The sequence below is a fragment of the Equus przewalskii genome, chromosome 18, assembly GCF_037783145.1.
Source record: "Equus przewalskii isolate Varuska chromosome 18, EquPr2, whole genome shotgun sequence".
Taxonomy (NCBI): Eukaryota; Metazoa; Chordata; class Mammalia; order Perissodactyla; family Equidae; genus Equus; species Equus przewalskii.
Window position 1 is genome coordinate 47,028,961 of NC_091848.1, and position 24,712 is coordinate 47,053,672.

Here is a 24,712-nt window from a genome sequence, read left to right on the forward strand (position 1 = left end):
GACATATGAAACTTATTTTGGAGGCTTCACAGAAAGAGGCCATCATTCTTCAGGAAACGTCAAATTGAAGTTTGGAAAGATGCCCGTAGACTGCTGATGAGGAAAGCCCATTCATATTAAAAGGCCATTAACAGACTAAAAAATACTGGCTTCCAGTATGAACCAAAAATAAAAATCATTAAAGGCAGATGTTTCAACTACCCAGCATCAATCCATCACTGAGCTTCCTCTTAAGAGAACTATCTCCTAGCTGAGTAGCAACAGGACTTATTTAATTCAACAATTGTTAATATTCTGAATAGCAATAACTGGGAGTCAGCTAGTGATCAAACAAAATTGTACATCTTGAACTCATTCACTCTGAGTTCTAAGCCCTCTCCAAAAGTTTTCCCTGGTCCACACCTGCTGGCTATGTTCCACTCTAGCAAGAGCCTGACAGGAAAGAAGGGACCTTCTTTAGTCAATAGAGCAAGGAGGTTGATAGAATATAAATCCTTTCCTGAAGCACTTTAGTTCTGTCTCTGTACAAGGGAGCGCTGTCCAAATGTAGGAGGAAAAATATTTTCTTTGTCATCAGTTAATAAAGTATTTACTGAGCACTTAAAATATTTTTAGCTCTGCCAAAGTAAGAACAGCAAGAGAGTGACACCTGCCTAAATCCATACTCTCTGTTTATCCCATCCACAGATACTTTGGGCTTTTTAGTTTCTTGGTTAATAAAATTTACAAACATATATAACATATATTTTTTAAAACACAGTATTCTGAAAACCTGCTCTGTTGTACCAGGCACTGTGTTAGATGCTAGGAATTCACGAAAGATATGTTCTCTTTCTTCATTGAACTTCTGGGATAGTAAGGAAAACATCAAGCAAATGATTGCAAAATCTTTAATTATGGATGTAAGCACTACAAACAAGAAAAAGTGTGGTATGCAATGAGAGCTGATTAACATGGGGATCTAACTTAGTCTGGTGGTTGGGGAAGTTTGCTGGAGAAAATGACATTTACTTTGAGATCAGAAATATGAGCAGCCATGGAAAGGCGGGGTGTATCGGTCTGAGTCCCATCAGGAGACGGGCAGTAATTTAAAGAAGGGAAGTCTAATATAAAAAGTTATCAGGCTAAAATAGGAGACTAACTCTATAGGTGGAAAGAGAACTCTAAAAGGAACTTTAAGGCTGGTGGAGGATAGCTAAGGAAGGACAAACTTGCAAGGAAGTTTCGGCACTCATTGAAAGAGGTGTTTGAAGGAGATATGGTTGTAGCACACTGGAGGGAAGAGAAGTTTGCTGGGTTGCCCACGCCAGAACTGTTCCACAGTCTCTGAGCAATTAGAAACAACCCTCTAGGGAACAGGCAGGCTGAGATTGGTAGGCAGCCATGCAGAGAGAGGGGTGCAAAGTGGGATTCAGGGCACCACTGGAATGGAAAGAATTCTCTCTTCAGGAATCTGGTACATGCCCATGTGCAGCTCAGGGTAGAGCAGCTCTGGGCCAGTGTGAGTACACATGAGGTTAGAGAACTGGGCACAAGGATACCAGAGAACTGACCTGAGCTAGGAACAGGCCCATACTATCTGAGCCACTGCCCTAGTCAAGAATCAAAGAAAATATGTGGCCAAATGCTGGAAAAAGGTGTGCCGCGCAGGCACCTAGCACTAGTGAAAACTGTATTGGCCAAGCACTGGGGAAGAAATCATGCTCTCCAGGAGCCTGGCAAATGAGTGACTGGAAGGAGAGCCCTTTCTCATGCAATAGCTCTTCAGTGACCTCAGCTGATAAGGCTTAACATGATGCAGCTGCCAAAAGGGAAATATTTAAAAGGCCCAGATCCATGTTCACAGATCAGACAACAAAGGGTGAATCTAGAGCTGAGCGGCAATAAATTGATGATTGGCACAAAGGTAAAGAATGTTTCAGGCAGAAGGAACAAAACACATAGGAAGCCCTTTGATAGAAAAACACTAGAAATGTTCAAGTTTCTGAAAGAAGGCCAGTGTGGCCTAATGAGTCTAATTTAGAGTAGTAGGATGAGGCCAAAGAGGTAGGAAGATGCCAGAAAGCAACCTAAATGGGCTTAAGTCATAAAAAACTCACCCAGTTCTCTCTTGGAAAAGTGCTGGGCTGCTTTCTGCTAAGAATCCACACCTCCTCTAGTCTTACATTCTCAAATTGGTACACATTCTCTGAACCAGAGAAATGCTGTGTGCTGATTGGCTGAAGCCAATAAGGACTTACCAATTAGGACTACTTGAAAATTGAGCTTGTTTCAGGGACGAAAAGATAATAGAATTTGACTGGTCAGCAAACTGACTAGCAAAAAGCTACCATCCCATGTGAGGATTCTAACAATAATGTAAAGCCTGAGATGAGTTTCAGAAAATCACTATCTAATGCATGGATATTTAATTGGAGGGACAAGAGGGGTTGAACAGGGACAAACTATGAGGCTCTTGAAGTCAGCCATGTGAGAGAGAATGTTGCCAGCAGAAAATGGAGAGGTATAGGTGGATTCAAGAAATATTTAACATTTGAGACTAGGTAGCAAGTTGGACATGGGGACTGAGTGAGAAGAAGGCATCAATCACAATATGCAGGGTTTGAACTCCTAGGAAGGAACGGCACTTCCCTTTATTGAGATCCTGATGGAGAGAAAGCATTTGGGGGGACAAGTATCACTTCAGTTTTACACATGTTGAATAAGTGAGCACAATACTGGAGAAAAATTACAATGCTAATATTTAGGGATTTGTTTCGGTATTTCCAAATTTTAGAGTTTTATTTAAAAACTTGATTAGAATTCATAAAATTAAAAAGTCCACATAGCTAAATACATAATGCATTTGAAATGTGAAAATGTACTGATGCATTTCAGAATATCAAATAAAATGTAAACTTATAAGTGTTAAATATACCTTATCACTCTTTTCCCCCCAGTTTTGTTGAGAAATGATTGACATACATCACTTGATAAGTTTAAGGCACACAGCACGATAGTTTGCTTTACATATACTGTAAAATGAGTACCACAATATGTACGGCTAACATCCATCTCATATAAATACATATTTTATCATTCTAATGTAAGTTATTAGTCTTGCTAGCTCTGCTGCTTCCTTCAGTGTCAATTCCTTTAGCCCTGGAAACTCTTCTCAGCTTTGTCTCTGATGAAGCAGGTCCCTTTGAACATCACCAGTATTATCATTTTGTGCCTAGCTTCCAGAGCTCGCTTTTGCTCTGGTCCTGTACTGCAGGAATTTTTACTGTCTTCCTTTTAGCCTTGTCTTGCCTTTAGTCTAAAACCTCCCCTTCCTGAAGCCTTCTTCAGATGGCTTCTTAGTCCTTAGTCTTTTTTCTTTAGTGGGCATGGAGTGGGGAGAGCAAAAGGAAGATGGAGGAAGAGGTTAGGGGATGCTGGGACTGTGTCGTCAAAAGGGTGTAGGAGGGCTAATCCTAAGTGTATTAGGGATGGGGGCAAGAGGAAAGAGAGTATAGAATTCATCTGAAGAGAATCCACCCTCTTTTTTTCTTCAGCTCTCTACTAGTCTCCGTGGACTTCTACAATTCATTTTGCGTCTTTGGATCACATTTTGTAAATTAAAATTTCTTTTCCTGTTTATATGGAAATCTGAACCCAACGTCAATGAACTTCTTTCAGTAAATGAACAAAATGATGTCATGAGAAACTTCTCTTAATAAGAATTCTGGGTCAATGTGAGAGCTAAACTTTAACAGGAAGAAGTTACTGTTTATCGGTATCAATAGCAGCATTATTCATTGGGTTTTCCATGAGTCTTTTGTAACATTTTTCTCCAGAAAAGGAACTCAATAAATTAAATGAAGGAAATACACAATCATAGTGAAGATACAAAGATTACACAATACTTCTTGGATATAAAGATGAGGTTTTAATGTAAGATCCAAAGGAAGATTTAAAAAATACTCTCCAAACATGGGGAAAGCACAGTTCACTGAGAGAGAGACAGAAAGAGAGCAAGAGAGACAGAGAGAGAGAGGGAGAGAAGATGTGATCTTACTTTAATCATATGTATTTTCTAGACAACCTACTTGGCATCTAGAAATAGGTCCTGGCATAAGAATGGATTGTGTTCCAAATGTCCATTTGTGTTCTTTTATTTAAGTCTTGGAACAATGCTGGTTAGGACAGCAATGTCCTCAAGCATCAGTAATAACTTATTTAACGTACAATATGGCTGAAGTTCTGCAACAGCAGTAATTTACCAGCCAATGGTATTGAATATTATGAATTGAATTTATTCATTTATGGCATTAAATAAAAATGCAATGAAAGTCACACGTCAGATTCTAGGAACATGTTTCTGCATTCAGGAGAGGGATCAAGTTTCCCATATCCTATACACCGGCAATTGGGACCATCTCTCAGTGGTGACTTCGGGCCCTGGATAGTCTTTGGAGTGAGAATGGGAAAGGAATTGGACAGAGTTGAGTATACTAGAAGAATAGGGCATGGCTAGAGAAAGGCTCCAGGAGAATGAAGTTTGAGGGGGGATGGGTCTTTTGGCTTGTTAACATACTGCCACAAAGATGGTTTTAGTTTTCGATTGCTGTTTCAATTGTCCAACTTCTTTTGTTCCTTTGGCCCAGGAGTTGTCAACCAGTTTCTCCTGTGGAATGTTGTGCACGTTTACTACACAGTCCTGCTGTTACACCAGAGTTTGCACATCCTTAGTCTACCACTTAACAAAGAACATTAAAATGCAACTTATTGAAAATGATGTGGCATAGAACAGTGAATTTCTCAATGATGAAAAATGTCATAATAAGATTGACCAATCAGAATATGTTGCATCAATAGCCTAAATGTAACCTGTGATACAGGAAGAGTAAAGGATCAATCCAAGGATTCCCCTAGGGGACATTGCAGATGTTTATATTTGATGTCGAGTATATATTAACATCGAAATGGCAAGGCTTTGAGTGAAGATGAAGAAAAATATGAGAATCTCCCCCAAAGTAAACAAAACACACACTACTCAAAGTGTGACCTATGCATCAGTTGCGTTGACGTCATTTGGGAGAGCTATTAGGAATGCAGAATCTCAGGCCCCACCACCGAAGAACTGAATCAGCCCCATAGTTTACTAAGCTCTCCAGGTGATTCGTATGCACATTAGAGTTCAAGAAACACTGCTCTAGAATAACTCAGGAACAATGTTTTGTAGGAAGAAGATCACCTCTTTGCTGTTTTTGCTTTTGATATATAACAGAAATGTCTTTATGGGTTCCACTATTGAAAATACTTGAATGCATAAGGAAACTAAATTCAGTAAACTTTGTTCTATGATTTCCCTGGAAATGAAACATTCCATTTCTGAAAGAAAAAAAATTTCCGAATCAGGTTTCCACTGTTGCCAAAGTTGGGTAACATTTTGTTGCCACCATGAAGGCAGATGAAAGAAAGCAGTCCATGTCTTTGAGATATATGATTCTTTCCTCTTCCATTACTCCTTCTCGGCTCCCCATTGCACGGCACAGTTCATACATTAATTCATTTAAAAAATATTTATTAAGCACTAAGTGTGTGCCAGGCTTTTTTCTAAGTGCTTGGGATTCAAAGAATGAAAAATACAGTTCATGTCCATATTTGAGGGCATAATTTCTAACATTTAAATTATATACAGATGAGATAAATAACAGGCCCTCAATTATTTGTTTTCAAGAGTCAAGTAGATTTGACACAAGTTTAGGACATTAAATAGACAAATTAAGTGACAGATATGTAGTCTAACATTATTTGATCATTTTTGGCACTTATCTTATAAACGATTACCTTTTTTGTACAATTCCTATTGTAACAGTTCCTTTCCTTTTCTTAATCTTTGGGAAGGATGACAAATAAATAAGCAAGGATAAAGCAATAGAAAGAGATCTAGGATTTCTCTGTTTGGGCCCCAGGATCAGCTGTTTGCCTTGGGTTAAGGTCACTCTTTTCTCTCATTCCGACTTCCCGCATGATAAAGTGAAAGAAAATGTAATTTAATCTTTTCATGCATCTGGCAGTCTTTCAGGCAGAATGTACTGGAAAGGGTGCTGAACTGGGAAGTGGGGGAAAGGGATCTGAGCCCCGGCTTTGCCACTAACTAACCATGAAACTTTGGATCATTCCAGTCACATCTCTGAACTTTGGTTTCCTAATACGTAAAATGACAATAAATGTAATAATGAAAATTCATGAAAGTGATTTGATATAAAGAGATCATTAATCATGCAAAGAAGAATTATTATCTTTCTGGGTCTTGCATTATTTCAGAAATAATTCTCACTCAGGATTATTACTATGAAACTAGGAAGTGAACTGCAGTGGAAGGAATTTTGAATAACAGAGTAGTTGCTGTAAAACACTCATGAATTTGTCTACAATATCCTCCTGAAGACCCAGACTTCCTTTTGCCTAATCCTGTCTGGAGTTTCTAATAGCCTCTTCCAATCTCTTCAAAATATTTATTCATCTGACTTTACCATCAGATGATTCTAATAGGTAACTGTCACTTATAAATCCAGGGCGAGGTATGAAAGAGAGAAGATTATTTACATTCAATCTCTGTTGCATTTTCTTGTAATAATTTTCTATTAACATACCAGGTGAGTATGGATGCCTGATCAGAGCAAAGGAACAAAATTTAAAAGTAGACATTCTCTCTTGAGCAAGTAAAATAAAGCTTCTTTGTTTATTGAGATCTATTGATTAGAAATGTTTCATTATGTATTAAGTAAAACAAATTATTATCACACAGATGATAAAAGGGGAAAGTCACATATAAAAGTGAGATTTTCTACCTTTATCATTAAAATTAGAGTTTTTTATTTGTTTCTTTTTCTCCTTGCATGTGTCCTCTCAGTCTTATGCTAAGATTTGATTGATTATCCCCTTCGGAGAGACTGTTCTGAGAATTTGCTTCCAATATTTGCCCAATTTTATTCTTTTTTTCATCACAAAAATATCATACATGATGCAAGTTTCTTTCTCCTCAGTTTCCTCTTTCTTCACGCCCGACCAGTAATAACTTCCCCGTTATTGCTTCTCTTTTATGCGTGCAAGGGCTGCCCCCTCCACTCTTTCAAATTTTTTCTCTAAGGAAACTTTCATTTTAATCCCATTTATTCCTTCAAAAGTAACAAACTCAAGACAAACATAGATGTGTAACAATAATAGGTACATTTCTAATTAACAAACTTGATAATATATATAATACGTATATATATATCACACTTGTTTGCACATTTTGGGTTTTCTTGTTATTCTTCATAACAAAACCAAAATGATGTAGTTCAGTATTGTATTGTTAGTTTTAGAGTTAAAAAGTTTGGATTGAGTTGAGAGATTCGCTAATTTAAGTAGAGAAGCTCTGTCAGAACGTGGATTAGAACTTATTTTTATACCTTATAATTTATCTACTTTTCTACTACAATTTCTTTAAAGGAATTCAGACCTTGTAGATCTGTGCACCAGTTTGAAAGACTAGAACTAATTCTTGTGTGGTGTCTGCAAGGAAGAAAGGAAATGATTAAGTCAAAGCCTAAGAATAACAAGTCCACTCAAAATGGGAAGTTCTAAATTTTTCCTTCTTTACTTCCTTCCTTCATTTATTAATCCAATAAATGTTAATTGAAAACCACTATATCCAAGTTCGTAGGCTTCAGCAGTTCAAAATGCAGAGAAAGCCCCAGGGAGGGGTGGCAAGCTATATGGTTTGCTGAAATACTCATGGTGCCCCATGATATAAAAGACAATAGAACTTCTGCAATATGATTTTTCCCCAAGAAATTTGTGCTTGCTGCTGCTCTCACAATAGTGATTAGAAGTAGTTCTCTGGATTAATTTTAAAAATTATTTTCTAGAGTATTGATTCTAGCGTCATTGAAGATTCCCATCAGCAAACACAATCTTTCCTCTTCTTTCTCAGTACAGACACCATTTTTAATTTGCAAATCTTCACGCTTTGTGATTCATTATTCTTACTCTATAACCTGACTGAATCTGGTACAATTGCATTGCTATATTAAGGACCTTGGTCAAGAATGTTACTATGAAACTGTTAGAAACAGTCTCCTCATGAATACATGTTTTATATCTTTGCCAAAACATGGCAGGTCACAGTTTTTTAAGAGATATCACACCATACTTGAAACTATCTTAACTGCTGATTGACAATATTAATTTTCCTTATTTTCGTTTTCTCTTATCTTTTTGTTGTTGTTGTCATTGTACCTTTCACAGTATTTATTTTTCTTTGTAGATTTTTCCAATTTTCCTACCATGTCACACTGTTAATAAAATCAAACTAAATTTCCAATTGCTCAAATAGTAGCCTTAATCAGTATGATCATTAATAAAAAGTCAGTTGCCTAGCTTATATGTGACCTTAAATATTATTATTAAAGGCTAATGTGTAGAATGACAAGAGTAACTGTAACTTAGCATATGTATGGTATTTTTATTTTTTTGTAGAACTATAATAATATTTTCTCAGAGTTCAAGGAGACTCAAGTTCAACTGTATCCCCAAAGCAGAGATTCTTTCTATGTGAAATAAAATAATTTTTGATCTGGAAGCTGAGGAGAAAATTGATTATTTTTAATAAAAGAAATGTGATATCTTTTGAAAATCTGAGCTTATAGTTTGAGATTCATCTCACTACATTCCTTTTTTTTTTTTTTTTTAAGATTGGCATCTGAGGGGCCGGCCTGGTGGCGCAGCAGTTAAGTGTGCAAGTTCTGCTTCAATGGCCCGGGTTCCCTGGTTCAAATCATGGGTGCGGACCTGGCTCCACTTGGCAAGTCACACTGTGGCAGGCGTCCCACATATAAAATAGAGGAAGATGGGCACGGATGTTAGCTCAGGGCCAGTCTTCCTCAAAAAAAAAAAAAATCTTGGCATATGAGCTAACATCTATTGCCAATTTTCTTCTTTTTTTTTTTCCTTTCTTCTTCTCCCCAAGGCCCCCCAGTATATAGTTGTATATTCTAGTTGTAGGTCCTTCTAGTTGTGCTATGTGGGACGCTGCCTCAGCATGGCTTGATGAGCCGTGCCGTGTCCACACCCAGGATCCAAACCAGTGAAAGCCTGGGCCCCTAAGGCAGAGTGTGTGAATTTAACCACCTGGCCCAGGGGCCCGCCCCCAATCTCACTACATTCTTAATCATGCCTAATATGGTAAAAAAGTGAACCACTTCAAATAAGGAAACAAGTAAGGTCATATTCTTTTATTATTCCAATCAAAACCATAATAAGCCTTCATATTGAATTGCCCTTCATGATACTAAGCATTTCTCTTTCTTTGTAGTCGCCTTCTTCATGGTAATCTCAAATGCCCAGGGGGTTTGCATCTATTCCTCACGTTCATGGTAAGGAAGCACCTCACCTTGAGGCTAGAGTATGTCAGAACTGCCTCCATAAACTCAGTACTTTGGACCACACTTCATGGCCTAAAGTGAAGGCCATTTCCAAAGAAATTCCCCTCTCACTGATGCTGCCTCAGCTACTATGCAATGACCCTGGCCATGTACAGGAGATGCTTTGAGTTGGTCCTATTTTCCTCCTGGCACTGATGCTCATCTGCGACATCTTTAGACAAAACCTCTGTAACTCTGAAGAGCACTGGACTGTTGCTGTCACAGCTGCCCCTCAAACAGTTTGTTTCCATTCATTTCCAAGTGTCAGCCCTGAGGTTAAGACTTTCTTGAGCGAGAAGTGGGGAGCCTTAGCTTGCTGCTCCCATAGAGCAGTTGCATTCATTGTTTCTTGCCAATTTGTTTGTCATGTGGTGGTTTCTCAAAATATATGATGGAAGAAAAAGAAACAACTCATCCTTCCCTGGGAGAGTTATACCCAGTGATGACTTTTTTTTTTTTAAAAGATTTTATTTTTTCCTTTTTCTCCCCAAAGCCCCCCAGTACATAGTTGTATATTCTTCGTTGTGGGTCCTTCTAGTTGTGGCATGTGGGACACTGCCTCAGCGTGGTTTGATGAGCAGTGCCATGTCCTCACTCAGGATTCGAACCAACGAAACACTGGGCCACCTGCAGCGGAGCGAGCGAACTTAACCACTCGGCCACAGGGCCAGCCCCAACCCAGTGATGACTTTTGCATGGTAAAATAAGGCTAGGTTCCAAGGAACTCGTCTCTTAGAAAACACCCATGAGAACGATAAACATGGAAGTTTCTGGTTTCCCAGGTATGTTCCCATTACATTGCATTTAAAATATTTTAGTACTCATTTTTATTTGTTGGGTAAGTGTGTCATTGCTTGAGTTTCTCAGCTGACTACACCATTGATGAAAAGTTAATCCAACGCGTATCACAGACCCGTAAATAAGGCACCATAGCCATAAATAAGCACAAGTAAGACAACCAGTTGACTTCAAGTTGTAAGGCATGAGTTTAAGAAGTACATCTTCGTGAGTGTTAGCTTAGGAAAAAACAAATCTATAAAGTCACAGTGACAGCTATGGACACATAATTTTTCTATATAGCCTTCCATCCCTCTTCATAATGGCAACTGCATGCTTTCAAGTCAATCTTGCATCACCCAACACTTCTTTAACCTAGGTATGATGAGTTTGTAAAAGTATATAATTTGTACTTTCAAATTATGTGTACTACAAATTATGTGTACCTGTGTACTACAGGTACACAAGCTGAATAAAGAGTCTAGTATCGTCTGCCGTGAAAGAAACATTTATTCTCCACCTGGCTCCAGAATATTCCCATGCTGGTGTCTCTTGCTTGGATCCACTAAAGTAAATTTCCTGTCTCAGATTTTAGTGAGCTGGGGAGACTGAGAAGACACATCAAGAGGGAGAAGGGAAGAAAGGAAAGAATACTAACATTATGCTCCACTCTGCTTTCTCATTTAATCCTGAAAACAACGCAAAAAATTATTCACAAATGAGGACATGTGGACATGAGAGGTGATAATCTTGATCACGTAGTTATTGCATTGTAGATCTTAGATTTGCACTGAGGTCTGACTCCAAAACCCATAATGCTATTATACTTCTTACTTCTATCCTGCTGAAGGTCTCTTTTAATACTCACACTATTTTGGGCTAAAAATCTAAATTTTCTTTATAACTTGTATGATTTAAATCACAAATACCTCAGATAAACACCATAATTGCTAAAACTTGAAAAATTCATTGTGCAACTTCAAATTAATGAGCTACTTTAGTATTTGAAAGTTCTTTTACATACGTTACCTCTTGTATTTCTCTCAACAACAGTATGAAATGAATATTCTTATATCATCTGTTTTTTACAAATGGAGAAGCCAAGGTTTAGAGAGGTAACTGAATTGTGAGAGATGGCACGATGATGGTTGTGCCAGAAGGTAAACATAGGTCTTCTGGCTCCAAGTTCAGAAAAGCTCATTCCTCTGCTTTGTTCAGAGTGTTTTGTTGAGGAAACATCTGTAGCTTTTTTCCCTGTGGGCAGAGCACCAGGTGAAAAATAACAAAGAGCGTACATTATTTCTCAGTGATCTCTGACAGTGGTTTCCTTCCACTAACGATTTTAAGGTTATTCCTCCCCCATTTCCTTCCTATTCTCTAGTGAAGATCTAACGTATTTTATCTTCACTGAGGCAGGTATTAGAGTTTCTTGACCTGGAGATATGCTGCTCCTCTCCCCTAGCTTCCCTATGGCCTCATTCAATGGCAAGTTCAAATACAATCAAATTATTTGCAGTGTAGACACAGGAACTTTGCTGCTACCTGGAGAGCCTAACTGTTGCAAAATCCAGTCCCTTGGGCTTCCATCATTGCCAAAGTGGGGAAGGCTCTCTGCTCACTCATCCACTCATATGAGAACTCTTATTCTGTTTGGGTAACCCTTTCTCTTAATTTTCTTAGCTTTCTTGCAACATTAGCCATGTCCAGATTCCTTTCCTTACCAAGTAGGGACCTGAGGGCTTGGCTCTTGGCTGGGGTTCTGAAAACTGGTACTGAGTTTGATAGCAACATGAAGCTTCACAGTGGAATGGATTGTAGGGCTAAGGGGAAACTGAAGACAGAATCTTGGGAGAGCTGAAGTTGGGAATCAAGTAGTCCAAATAAAGAATTTATTCAAAAGGGCAGGGGGCGTGAGTTACGGGAGAAAACCAGCTCCAAGGCCAAGAGGACAAGACCAAGGTGAGGAGAAAGGCATGGGCTAGCCTAGAAATGCCTACAAGGCAGAGTACAAGGAGTCTTACTGAAACACCCTACATAGAGACAAGACCCTTTTCAAAAGTCCAGGGGCATCACCTTTGTCCTAATTTCTTTATTCTTCACTTGAGAATCTCAGTTCCAAGTGGGATGGAGGGGATGAAGATCTCGAGAGCTTTAAGCCAGGCTGGATACTCCATTGAGAAACGGGGAAAATTATGCTGGACTCAGGCAAAGGACATTCTGGGATATTTGAGTAATACCAGCAAGACTTATACTTAAAAATATGAATTTTCATCAGCCACAAACTAATATCCCAGTGCTTCCGGGGGCAGCTCCCTACCTTCTTAGTTATTCTATTTCCTGCTACCTAATGCTGGAGTTCAAGTTTCACACAGATCCTACAACTCCCTATTGTAAAATCATTTATTTTAATGTACCTCTCTTGACTCCTGTAGGCATCTGAAATTGCAGCTCCCTCTCTAGAGGTATAAACTTTGTTGCCACTCCTTCCTTCTTCACTTAGGAACCTCAATTCCAGTGCCCCCAAACTTCAGTCAATCCTGAAGTCATTCCTCTCCTTCTTCCAACATTCCTAGGGAGCCTACTTTTTCTTGGAACCCTTACCATGCTTCTAAATCAATGAACTATTAAACAACTCTGCAGACATTAAATAACAAGATATAAATCTTTTCACGAGGCAATATAGGATTAGTTTCCAAATGTGCATCAAAAACTGTAAGCCATGGGTCCAGCCTGGTGGCACAGCAGTTAAGTGCGCACGTTCCACTTGGGCAGCCTGGGGTTTGCTGGTTAGGATCCTGGAGGCGGACATGGCACCACTTGGCAAGCCATACTGTGGTAGGTGTCCCATATATAAAGTAGAGGAAGATGGGCATGGATGTTAGCTCAGGGCCAGTCTTCCTCAGCAAAAAGAGGAGGACTTGTGGCAGATGTTAGCTCAGGGCTAATCTTCCTCAAAGAAAAAACCAAAAAAAAAAAAAACCTGTAAGTCAGGAGAATGAGGATAGAAATGACTGATTTTTTAAAAAAGGAAAAATACACAGAGCTTTTTTCCTTTCCTTTTGTAACTTTGGCCAATCTAAAATCACATTTTTTGGAGAAATGGAAGTCTATTATGTAACATCTGGCTTGCTTATTTAAACAATTTGATTAGTTATATTTAGGGTATAACATATACTTGTCTTATTGAAACAAAATATGGAGGAAAGGAGTTCCCTCACTCTCATCTATTTATTTTTCTTTTGAAGAAGTTAGGAAACAACAGGAACCAAAAACCTAGAGAAAACAATCTGAATTTTTACTTTTTTTGTCCCCAGGTATTCACACGTCTAGTTACCAGTCCAGGGAAGCATAAAAACTGATCCTGGGGAAATTTCCTTGGGCAATTGCCTTGAGGAAAGGAAAGATTCACCTAAGTGGAATAGAAGTGGAGAGACAGTTTACCCTAGTCAGAAAAGTGTGCCTATGAGCACAAACACAGCAATGTAAAAGGTTGTCACAGAGAATTTTGAGTTAGAGATGGGCAGACGTACAAGCTTGAGCTGATAAGGATCTTATTTACCCCTTAAATGTGCTCCAATCTAGCTGAAAAGTGTGACATATTTTTCCCTTTTGATAAATTCTGCCTCAAATTAAAACATGTTTATCAATTTATTCAAATATTTATAGAGTGCCTTCCCTCATGTGACAAATACACAGGACGTGTTCTCAACAAAGACAAGTACACAGATGCCATTAATTTAAATGTAATTAACATATTTTATGAGCCAAAAATTTGAACACAGAACTGCCTTTGAAAATCCAGAGCACATGGTGGTTACTCTAAGTATAACAGGTATGTAGGTTCAGGCAAAAAGAGGGAGGATCCATTTACCTCAGAGAGGAACAGAGGTGCACAAGCTTCCCTCAGAGGTCTCGAAAGAACCCTAAGACTGATGATATGGTGCAAGGAATAAACTACAGGAATCATCTCACTTCAAATTGAGAACACCATCGGACGATGCCAAGTAAAACACAAGCACCTGTCATACAATAGAAGCTCAGTAAATTTATTGAATGAATGAATAAATGAATCAAAGTCATCATGACGCATATCACAGGTTTGTGGTTTGGCAATAAACATAATGTCTGATGGCACAATACACAGGCATCTGTTTCCCACATAGAATTTTGTGATTTCCAAAAGATATCAAGAAAAAAAAAACTCTAACAATTTAGAAAAAGAAATAAATACTAAGAATGTCCTAAGAGTTTAAACAATGTTAGTCATTGACAATGATCTATTTCTTAAACTTTGTGAGGGTGCATTACATATTTATTATACTACTCTTTGTTTCTTATAAAGCTTTTCTTAATAAATTAGTTTAAAATAAGTGAAAGTAAATTTTATGAATTGAAAAAATACCCAGATCTCATTACTTTTTCCTCTGCCAATCTGCAGGCTCAGGGGAGAAATTGAAGCTGAAGCTGAAGAGGAAGAAGCAGACAAATGTCTGGAAACCCTCATATGCGAAGGGTCTAGATGTGTTATGGAGCCCATTCTTCTGGCATTTGGAAAGATTTTACTAATAAGTTCTTTTATCCATTTTACTATCCATCATAAAGCTTTGTAAAAAGTCTGAAGATACGATAAAATACTTTTCTTTTAGATAGCCCCTTAAGACGCAAGACATCAATATGACTCTGTGGAAGATGGTGTAGAGCCACTTTAACCTGGCTTACATCCGCCATTGAATTCAGGTTCTACACTAAGGAAATGATCCTTTCTCAACATTTAAACCAGCTATTAGTGAAGTGGGTCTGAATTCTGTGTCAAAGCTTTCTATAGTTTCATCATAATTTGAGAAGCCATTAATCTACTGGCATCTTCTCTAAAGCGAACACTCAGGATGTCTGCTAAGGAAGTAAAACCCATGCCAGACTTAAAACGTTCCTAATCAATGACAAATTTATAAGAATTTCAGAAATGCAGGAGTGGGCTTCATTCCAAGGCTGCTCCCACCCTGGCAGAAAAATATAGTGCCTTAACTGTCTGCACTTATTTAAAATTTGTCACATAAACATACTTGAGTGTTATTTCTATTTAAATTTATAACAGCTTAAAATGTATTTTTAAAAATAGAATTCGGCTAACATCATACTTAATGGTGAGAAACTAGAAGCTTTCCTGCTAAGATCAGGAACAAAGCAAGAATGTTCCCTCTCACCACTCCTTTTCAACATTGGACTGGAAGTCCTAGCTAATGAAATAAGACAAGAAAAGGAAATAAAACATATACAAATTGAGAAGGAAGAAATAAAACTGGCTTTGTTCACAGATGACATAATTATCCAGGCAGAAAATCCAATAGAATTGACAAAAAGACTCCCAGAACTAAGAACTGATTATGACAAGGTTGCAGGATTCAACATTAATCTAGAAAAGTCAATTGTTTTCCTATATACTAGCAATAAGCTAGTAGAATTTGAAATTAAAAACACAATGCCACTTACAATATTACCCCCCCAAAATGAAATACTTGAGTATAAATCTGATGAAATATGTACAAGACCTATATGTAGAAAACTACAAAACTCTGATGAAAGAAACCAAAGAAGAACTAACTAAATGGAGAGATATTCCATTTTCATGGATAGGAGGACTCATTATTGTCAAGATGTTAGTCCTTCTTGACTCAATCTATGGGATTCAACATAAATGTAATCAAAATTCCAGCAAGTTATTTTACAGATATCAACAAATTGATTCAAAAGTTTACATGCATTGGAAAAAAATCCAGAATAGCCAACACAATACTGAAGGAGAACAACAAAGTCAAAAGAGCAACCCTACCCAACCTCAAGCTACAATATATAAAAGCTACAATATAAAGCTTATATAAAGCTACAATAATCAATATAGTGAGGTATTGGTGAAAGAATAACAAATAGATTAATGGAACAGAATATAGAGCCCAGAAATAGACTCCCATAAATATAGTGAACTGATTTTTGACAAAGGAGCAAAGGCTTTGACAATGGAATAAAGATAAATTCTTTTCAACAAACGATGCTAGAACACAGAGCACATCCACATGCCAAAAAGGAAATCTAGGCATAAACTTTACACCCTTCACAAAAATTACTTCAAAATGGATCATAAACCTAAATATAAAATGTGAAACTGTAAAAGTCAGAGAAGATAACATAGGAGAAAAATCTAGGTGACTTCGAGTATGGTGATGACTTTTTAGACACACCAAACGCATGATCCACTAAAGAAATAATTCATAAACTGATCTTCTTAAAATTAAAAACTTCCTCTCTTCACAGGACATATTCAAGAGAATGAGAAGACAAACTACAAACTGAAAGAAAATATTTGCAAAATGCATATCTGATGAAGGACTATTATCCAAAATACACATAGAACGCTTAAAATGCAACAATAAGAATATGAACAATCCCACTTTTAAAAAGGCCAAAGATCTTAACAGACACCTCACTAAAGAAGACATACAGGTGGCAAATAAGCACTTGCATAACAATGAGATACCACTACACACTTATTGGAATGGCCAAAATGCAAAACATGAACAACACCAAGTGCTGCTGAAGACATGAAGCAAGAGGAACTCTCATTCATTTCTGGTGGAAATGTAAAATAATACAGCCACTTTGAAAGAGAGTTTGGCAGTTCTTTACAAAACTAAACATATTTCTAACTATACAATCCAGCAATCACACTCCTTGGTATTTACCCAAACTAGTTGAAAACTCAGGTCCACACAAAAATTTGCACACAGACGTTTATAGAAGCTTTATTTATAATGGCCAAAATTTGCAAGCAACAGTGATGTCCTTAGTGAAGGGAGAAACAAACTGTGGTCCATCCAGACAATGGAATATCATGCAGTACTAAAAAGAAATGAGCTATTAAGCCATGAAAAGACACAGAAGAAACTTAAATGCATGTTACTAAGTGAAAGAAGACAATCTGAAAAGGAAACATACTGTATGGTTTCAACAAAATGACATTTTGGAAAAGGTATAACTATGGAGAGACTAAAGAAAATCAGTGATTGCCGGGGACTAGGGGAGGAAGGGATAAATTGGCAAGTACACAGGATTTCTAGGGTGTGAAATTATTCTATATGATACTATAATGGTGGATACATGTCATTATATATTTGTCAAACCCCATAGAATGTACACCATTAAGAGTGAACCCTAATGGAAACTATGGTCTTTGGGTGATAATGATGTGTCAAGGTAGGTTCATTGATTGTAGCAAATGTACCACACTGGTGCAAGATGTTGATAGTGGGAGAGGCTGGGGGTAGGGGGCAATGAGTGTATGGGAAGCCTTCATATTTTGCTGTGAACCTAAAACTAGAGTCTATTTTTTAAAAAAGCTAAAAAGCAAAGTCTGTTCAAAAAATAGAATTAAACATTTGCAGAACCTGAAGCTCCTCTAAGAAATCTTCAGTCATCTTGTTAACGAACCTGAAGTGAGTTCGCTCACCCGTTACACAGCAAGCCAATCTCTGACACCAGGTGTGGTGGAAGAAAGTAAGAATTTTATTTTTGCACAGCACTGAGCAAGGAGAGAGGGCAGCTAACACTGAAATCCCAAACTCCCCGAAAAGCTAAAAGGAAGGATTTTTGTTTGGGGTTTTAGGTAGGGGAGGGGGAGAATATGGCCTTGCTGGTCGGAGCTTTCCCACCAGCCTGTCTTGGGCCTTGAGACTACTTGATGAGAGGAGGGAGCCCGTGACCTTGCTGGTCAGCAGCTTTCCCACCAGTCTCTATCTCTTTGTGGGGAGGAGATAATCCAGGTGGTTGTCCTTGACGGTGTCTGTCTCCATGGAGGATAGTGGATTCTGGAGCCAGGAAGCCAGAGAGTAAGCAGGGAATGAGTGTTTTGGTTTTAACCCCCATATATGCTGGGTTTAATGTGGGGAAACTGATATCAGGGTCGGTATCAACTCCCCCCTATTTTATGTCCATCTGTCAATCTTGAGGGATTTGGGGCAGCGACCGATCTAGCTACTTCCTGCTGAAATGGGGCGTAGGTTGTTTCGTCCCACTGAACCAGTATTTTAATAAGGCAGTGATGCTGGTGGGCTCCTTAAGTTAGGCCTGTATCATGTAAGTAAGTAATCAGGTATTTAATAAGAAGTTTTTGTAGAGAAACAAAAAGAGAAAAACAAGGTTAATGATTGGAGCAAACTATAAACCAGTTTCTGATCCCAGGGGGCAGCCAAGCAAGATTCCTAGAAGTCAGGGTCGAAGCATCTTTTGCAGTTTGAAATGTCTCTGATGGTGTTATCGGGCACTCATGTAGCTTTTTGACTGGCTTACACAGCAGTAGACGTGAATCTTTCTTAAGTTTATATTAGGTCTTCCACCTTTAGTTTGCAAGGCTTTAGGATAAAGGGAAGATTTAATTTTCAATGACTCTAAATGAAAATAATGCAAAAAAAACCTGAAAATGTTAGTTTGGAAGTTTTTAGCCAGATATTTCAGCAGACAAAGAATTCAAGATCCAGTCCAGTTAACAGAAGTAAAAGAAAAATTTCAAAGACAATTGAAAAAACTAAAATTCAATATCTATAAACATGTATTATAGTTTCTATTGAAACATAATCTTCCTCCCTAAAATCACCCTCAATTTCACTAGAAATAGCCAAACTAAGAGTAACTGGTTTGCAAAATAAGTTTAGTTTTAATAAATTTGGCATAATTATTTACATAAGTACAGCAAGAATAGCAGTTGATCATATAGGCTCTTGTTTTTTTTTTTAAAGATTTTATTCTTTTTCCTTTTTCTCCCCAAAGCCCCCCAGTACATAGTTGTATATTCTTCGTTGTGGGTCCTTCTAGTTGTGGCATGTGGGACACTGCCTCAGCGTGGTTTGATGAGCAGTGCCATGTCCTCACCCAGGATTCAAACCAATGAAAACACTGGGCCGCCTGCAGCGGAGCGCGCAAACTTAACCACTCGGCCACGGGGCCAGCCCCCATATAGGCTCTTTTTAATCTGCTTTGCTGGAACCTTATAAGGAATCTCAGGTTGAACTTTAAAGGTCTCTCAAGGAAAGCAAAGCAAAGGACCTGTTATCAGATTCTGCCTGCAGTACCTACAGATTTGGGTGAATCCCTCTCTTCGTGAGGTCCCCCAAAATACTGAGGTTCCTTGTACCTGCCAGAGGGAGCGACATTCTTTGCTGAACCTTACCAGGTTACAGAACCCATAAACACAGTACCAGGCCAATATTTCCAAGTGGCTTTATTCCAGAATGTCAACCTTCATTCCTCAAAAGCTGTCTTGTTATATTTAAGCCTGTATGTTTTTTCAAATATGATGTTCCAGTCAAAGTCTTGGTAATATAACCAGTGTTTCCAATTGTGTCCTGTTAAAAGAAGAACAGATTCTTATTGGACTTATGCAAACAACTATATTGCCATAAGAATAAGAATACTTACTTATCAGAGGGTTTTACGTTTTGGGGGGCTCAAATAGGGAGGAAAAGACAAATGTTTCAATTTTGTTTATAAATTGCTGTAAGTCATAGTTCTTCAAGAGAATAGAGAAAAAGGTTTTCTTAACTCTGAAAAAAAGCAAAACATCAAAAATCAGCAAAAATTATTTTAAAAAGTCATAACAATTATAATCATCCCTATCAGTTTATTCCGTCCTGTGTAATTGGTTCTTGATCTTAATCTTCTGTCAGCAGTTTGTGAGGTCATCAGGTTCTCTGTTCGAGTTCTGTAATTTTTACCTCGTTTAGTTTTACAATCTGAATGTTTATTAGAAACCTGTATTCTAGAGTGTCAGAGTCCTTTCCATGAATTTCTCTGAAGATGAAACATATTTGCAAAAACATCAAAGTAAAATAGCCACTGTTCATAAATAATAAAACATTCAAAAATGGTAATTGACAAAGGCATCTGACCACGTCTGTGATATACAACACTTTGAGATAATAACCAGGATTATAGCTGGCAATCAGAACAGATCAGAGAATTTTTTAAATATTTATATAATAACACTCATTTACCTAATACCATTTAAGGAAGTTTATCATTATTTATTTGACAACACTTCTCATGTAATTTAACATACATAATAAGCCTTATTAGTTTAGCATTCTTTCCTTATAGGAAGACAGCAAATTTCTCCGAGAATTCCCAGGGGCCCTCTGAAAATCCCCAGAGAAACCTTCCCTCCTCTTCCAGGTCAAAAGAAAGCTTGTATTCAAGACTTGAATATTTGTGTAGGGGGGAAGCTTGTCAAAAATATTAAAAGCTTTAAAACATTTGTTCAGATAGGAAACCAGGTTCACTGCGAAACCATGTTCAGGTATCTATTCCAAGTGACAAGAAAACAGTCAAGGGGACACAGAGTTAAAATAGTCAAAAAAAGCCTTATTATAATCTTTTTATCAAGAGCAGATTAAAAATTTAGGAAAATTATCCTTTTAAGAAAGAGGAAACCAAGTTTTAATTTTGTACCAGTTTACTTTTGACATATAAGTTTATTTACTTAATTGGATTAACTTTAATCCTGGCCAACTTGACCGTATATAAATCTCTTTAGGGTTTTACTTTTACAAACCTTTGGTTACTTTTTTTACATTCAGAATTTGTCCCAGCACTTTAGGACAAATTTATTTTTCTCAACTCAAGAAGCAAAAATATTTCCATTCTTTATATCTTTTTACTGAAACCATATATTTTACTTTCCTTGTATACAGACCTTTTAGAAATATGTTTCCTCATAGAAAATTTATCAGCATGCATAAAACATGTTTATTAATAAATCTAAGCACTTTTTGGTCTCTTTGATATAAGAAACCAAAGGCAGACAAATATATGCTTAGTAGTTAACCTTTAATATTTTATCTTATGTGGAAATGACCTAGACACCCAATAAACTGTTATTATTTAACTTAACTTAGTAAAGTTATAAAATTTAAGTTTCCAAAAAGATTTTGGAAGCTGTTTTTAAGTATGCAGACTATAAAACATAATTATTGTACTTAAAACTCTTACCCAGTTTTAACAATTACTCTTCAAACCTTCATGTGGCATTACAGCATTTAACTATCATCCTCAGTTGTTTTCAGTACATATATCATAATATAATTATTATACTTATAATTATATATATAATCATTGTTAAAAAGTTTTTCCAAAAACTTTTATTTTTTTGAGTTTATTTAGTTTACCTTTTCTTAACAATTATATTTAGATCATCTTCAAAAACTCCATGAGACATTAAACAAAATTAGCTATTATACTGAGTTATGAGTTTTGCTGATAAATTTTGTAACAGACATGACATGAGCTCATTTGACCAGTAGACCCAGACTGTATGTTTGCATTATAGCCAATGCTGATAACTTTGAGGACACATTCATTTTAAATGGAACCAGTGAACTTAAACAGGCTTTTATTCATCAAAGATCATTTTATATCATATTAAATAACTTTGTCTCTTAGAAGTTTTTGCATATTCATTAAAGACCGCATTCCTTTATGAGAGATTTTGAATCCTCTTCTGAAAGAGGTTTTCAGAATGGCCATTACAATTCCAATTTATCTCAAAAGTTTGCTTATTTTTACTTGTTCAATTTTAGATCAGGAATTTTGAGGGATTTGAAGAAAAGCTCAGCTTGTTGGGAAGCTCAGCAAGAGTAGACAAAAGCAGCAGATTTGGGGTGGCTGCTGGCATGTTTAATTATTTAATTATTTTCTCTTAAAGAGGCAGTAAAGTATTTCTAATTTTATTTAGAAGCCTCAAAAGATTAAAACAGGCTCCACATTATTGCAGCTGGCTTTTCCAATTGCATACATCAGTTTGTGTGAACTGAAATTGGCCTAAGTATATCAATTTTTACAAAACTTTATCTTAGTTTTACTAACCCTTATACTTTTAATTATAACTTACATTAGAATTCTATTAACAAGTTTTGGTATTACAATATTGTTCAGTGGAAGCACTCCCAGTTAGACATAACATTTATTCCCAAAGAAAACATCCAGGCAAAGTTGACATAACCTCTTCATATAATATTAGCTTAAATACTTTAATCTTTATAGTCTTATTAATCTTAGTAGCCTAACTGTTGCCCCAAACAATGGTTGGTCAGGTTTCTCACTCTGATTTTTGCCTCCTGAGCTTTTAAATTTTTCAAACTGGGGTAAATAGATCAGGTTTGTCTGATGTCCTTTAATGTTGGGGAGCCAATACAGGGGTCCCTTTAGCCCAGCCAACCTTAGGCAGTGTTTTATTAAAACCTTTGTTTTAACTTCATTTATATCTGTTCCATTTATCCCATTGGGATGAGTCCTGTGACTCTTCCCTTTCTGATTTCTCTTTGTTAACTTAACATTTTTATTAGCATCTGTAAGACTACGAGAAGCTGAGACCCCAAATTTGATTAAGTTCTTAAGACTAGTCATTATAGTTTCTTCTTAATTTGGTCCTTTCATAGGTACCGATAAAACAGTTGTTTATCATAAGAGCTCTCTAAAAAGTTTTCCAACTTGAGGATCCATCGTTTGGCCATTTTTTTTTCTCTCCAGAGTCTAAAGAATATTGTGGCCAAGTGGTGTTACAAAAGAAAATCATCCCTCTTTAGACTTTGGATTATAGCTATAGGTCAACCATCAGCCAAAGTTTTTCCCAAGGGGCTCTTAGGTGGAATAAATGCAGCACTCCCCATGTTAACACTTTTAAAAGCACAGACAAACAGACAAACAACAACAAACACCAAACGAGCATGCATTCCCAAAAACCCTCGGCCACAAACGGAAGCCAAAACAAAGACCAAAACCAAAAACCAAAGTGCTTCCAGTCCCAGCTTAGTCCACGTGCTACACTCGGTGGGTTCCCAACAAATGAAGATCCCCTATGCAGATCTTCCCAAATGGGCAAGGACAAGGGACCTCGGTTGTGCGCACCCGGGGGACTTACCAAAATTTGCCCAGGGCGTCGCAGTGACTTCAAAACAAATGGAGCCCCGAGGGCTGCCAAGGTACCCATTGTTTCTGGCCGGTCCTGTTGGAAAAGGTTAACACAAAGACAAAAACAAAAACTACCAGCTACTTACAAGAGACGTCTTTTTAAGTCCTAAACCTAGTTTCTTCCACCACCAAAGCAAAAGCGCCGTGGGCCAACGACGTCTGGCTAGCAGCCAGTCGCTTGGGGCTGTCCCTGAGACAAGGGACTCAGGCAGCTGCAGGACAGCTTCCAAGAGAGGCCTTTCACCAGAGGCTGGTGTGCCACAGGCTAGACGTCCACCTGGGACATTGTCCCATCTGGGTCGCCAAATTGTTACCGAACCTGAAGTGAGTTCACTCACCCGTTGCTCAGAAAACCAATCTCTGACACCAGGTGTGGTAGAAGAAAGTAGGAACTTTATTTTTGCACAGCACTGAGCAAGGAGAGAGGGCAGCTAACACTGAAATCCCAAACTCCCCGAAAAGCTAAAAGGAAGGATTTTTGTTTGGGGTTTTAGGTAGGGGAGGGGGAGAATATGGCCTTGCTGGTCGGAACTTTCCCACCAGCCTGTCTTTGGCCTTGAGACAACTTGATGAGAGGAGGGAGCCCGTGACCTTGCTGGTCAGCAGCTTTCCCACCAGTCTCTATCTCTTCGTGGGGAGGAGATAATCCAGGTGGTTGTCCTTGACAGTGTCTGTCTCCATGAAGGATAGTGGATTCTGGAGCCAGGAAGCCAGAGAGTAAGCAGGGAATGAGTGTTTTGGTTTTAACCCCATATATGCTGGATTTAATGTGGGGAAACTGATATCATGGTCGGTATCAATCTGAAATACAGTTTGAAACCCACCAAGTGAGACTTTTCTTCATTTTATAACTGATAATAACATCACCAAAAACCACAATAGAGTTAACATGGATTGAGCATACACTTCTTGAGGAACTTTACTAAATCTTTGTAAACATTATCTTCTTTGTTCCTCTCTGAAACCTTATGAGTCAAGTATTATCTTTAACTCATTTTACTTCTAAGGAAAGAGATGTACAGAGTTGCTCAGTGAGTAGCTCGAGGTCATGGGAGGGCAAATAGAAGAGATGGTGCCAATTTAAGGCTCTTGTACGCCAACCTGGAGCTCCTTTATCCTGGTCTCTCATTCTGTGGGGTTGGGCAGGACCTGGGACACCCAGAATGAGAAAAAAATGACTGAGGACACAGAGTCCATCTGTGCCTTTCAAAGACTTTGCAGAAAGCAAGTTTGGTGCTGCCCAGAAGAGTATCCTCTGCCCCTTGGGTGAACTAAAGTGGAAAATGCTGAAGAGGCAGTTGAAAGTGTTCTTGCACTTCCTGTTCTCTACTCAAGCATCCACACATGCTCTCTGAGTAGCCATTATGTGAAGCTACTATTCTGGACAGTGTAAGTATAGGAGTGGACCAGATAGGGAAGGTTCGGATTCCAGGTGGAGGAAACAGCAAATGTGAATGAAGGCTGTGAGTTGGGAATGAGCAGACAGA

General features: G+C 37.9%; 1 long non-coding RNA gene across 1 annotated transcript; it reads right to left on the reverse strand.

Moving 5' to 3' along the window:
• Positions 1–17,748: 17,748 nt before the first annotated feature.
• Positions 17,749–23,555, reverse strand: LOC139077037 (uncharacterized). The gene is made up of 2 exons (XR_011529195.1): positions 23,176–23,555; positions 17,749–19,804 (listed from the first exon to the last, which is right to left on the reverse strand). It is a non-coding gene; the product is annotated as an uncharacterized lncRNA (long non-coding RNA).
• Positions 23,556–24,712: the final 1,157 nt, after the last annotated feature.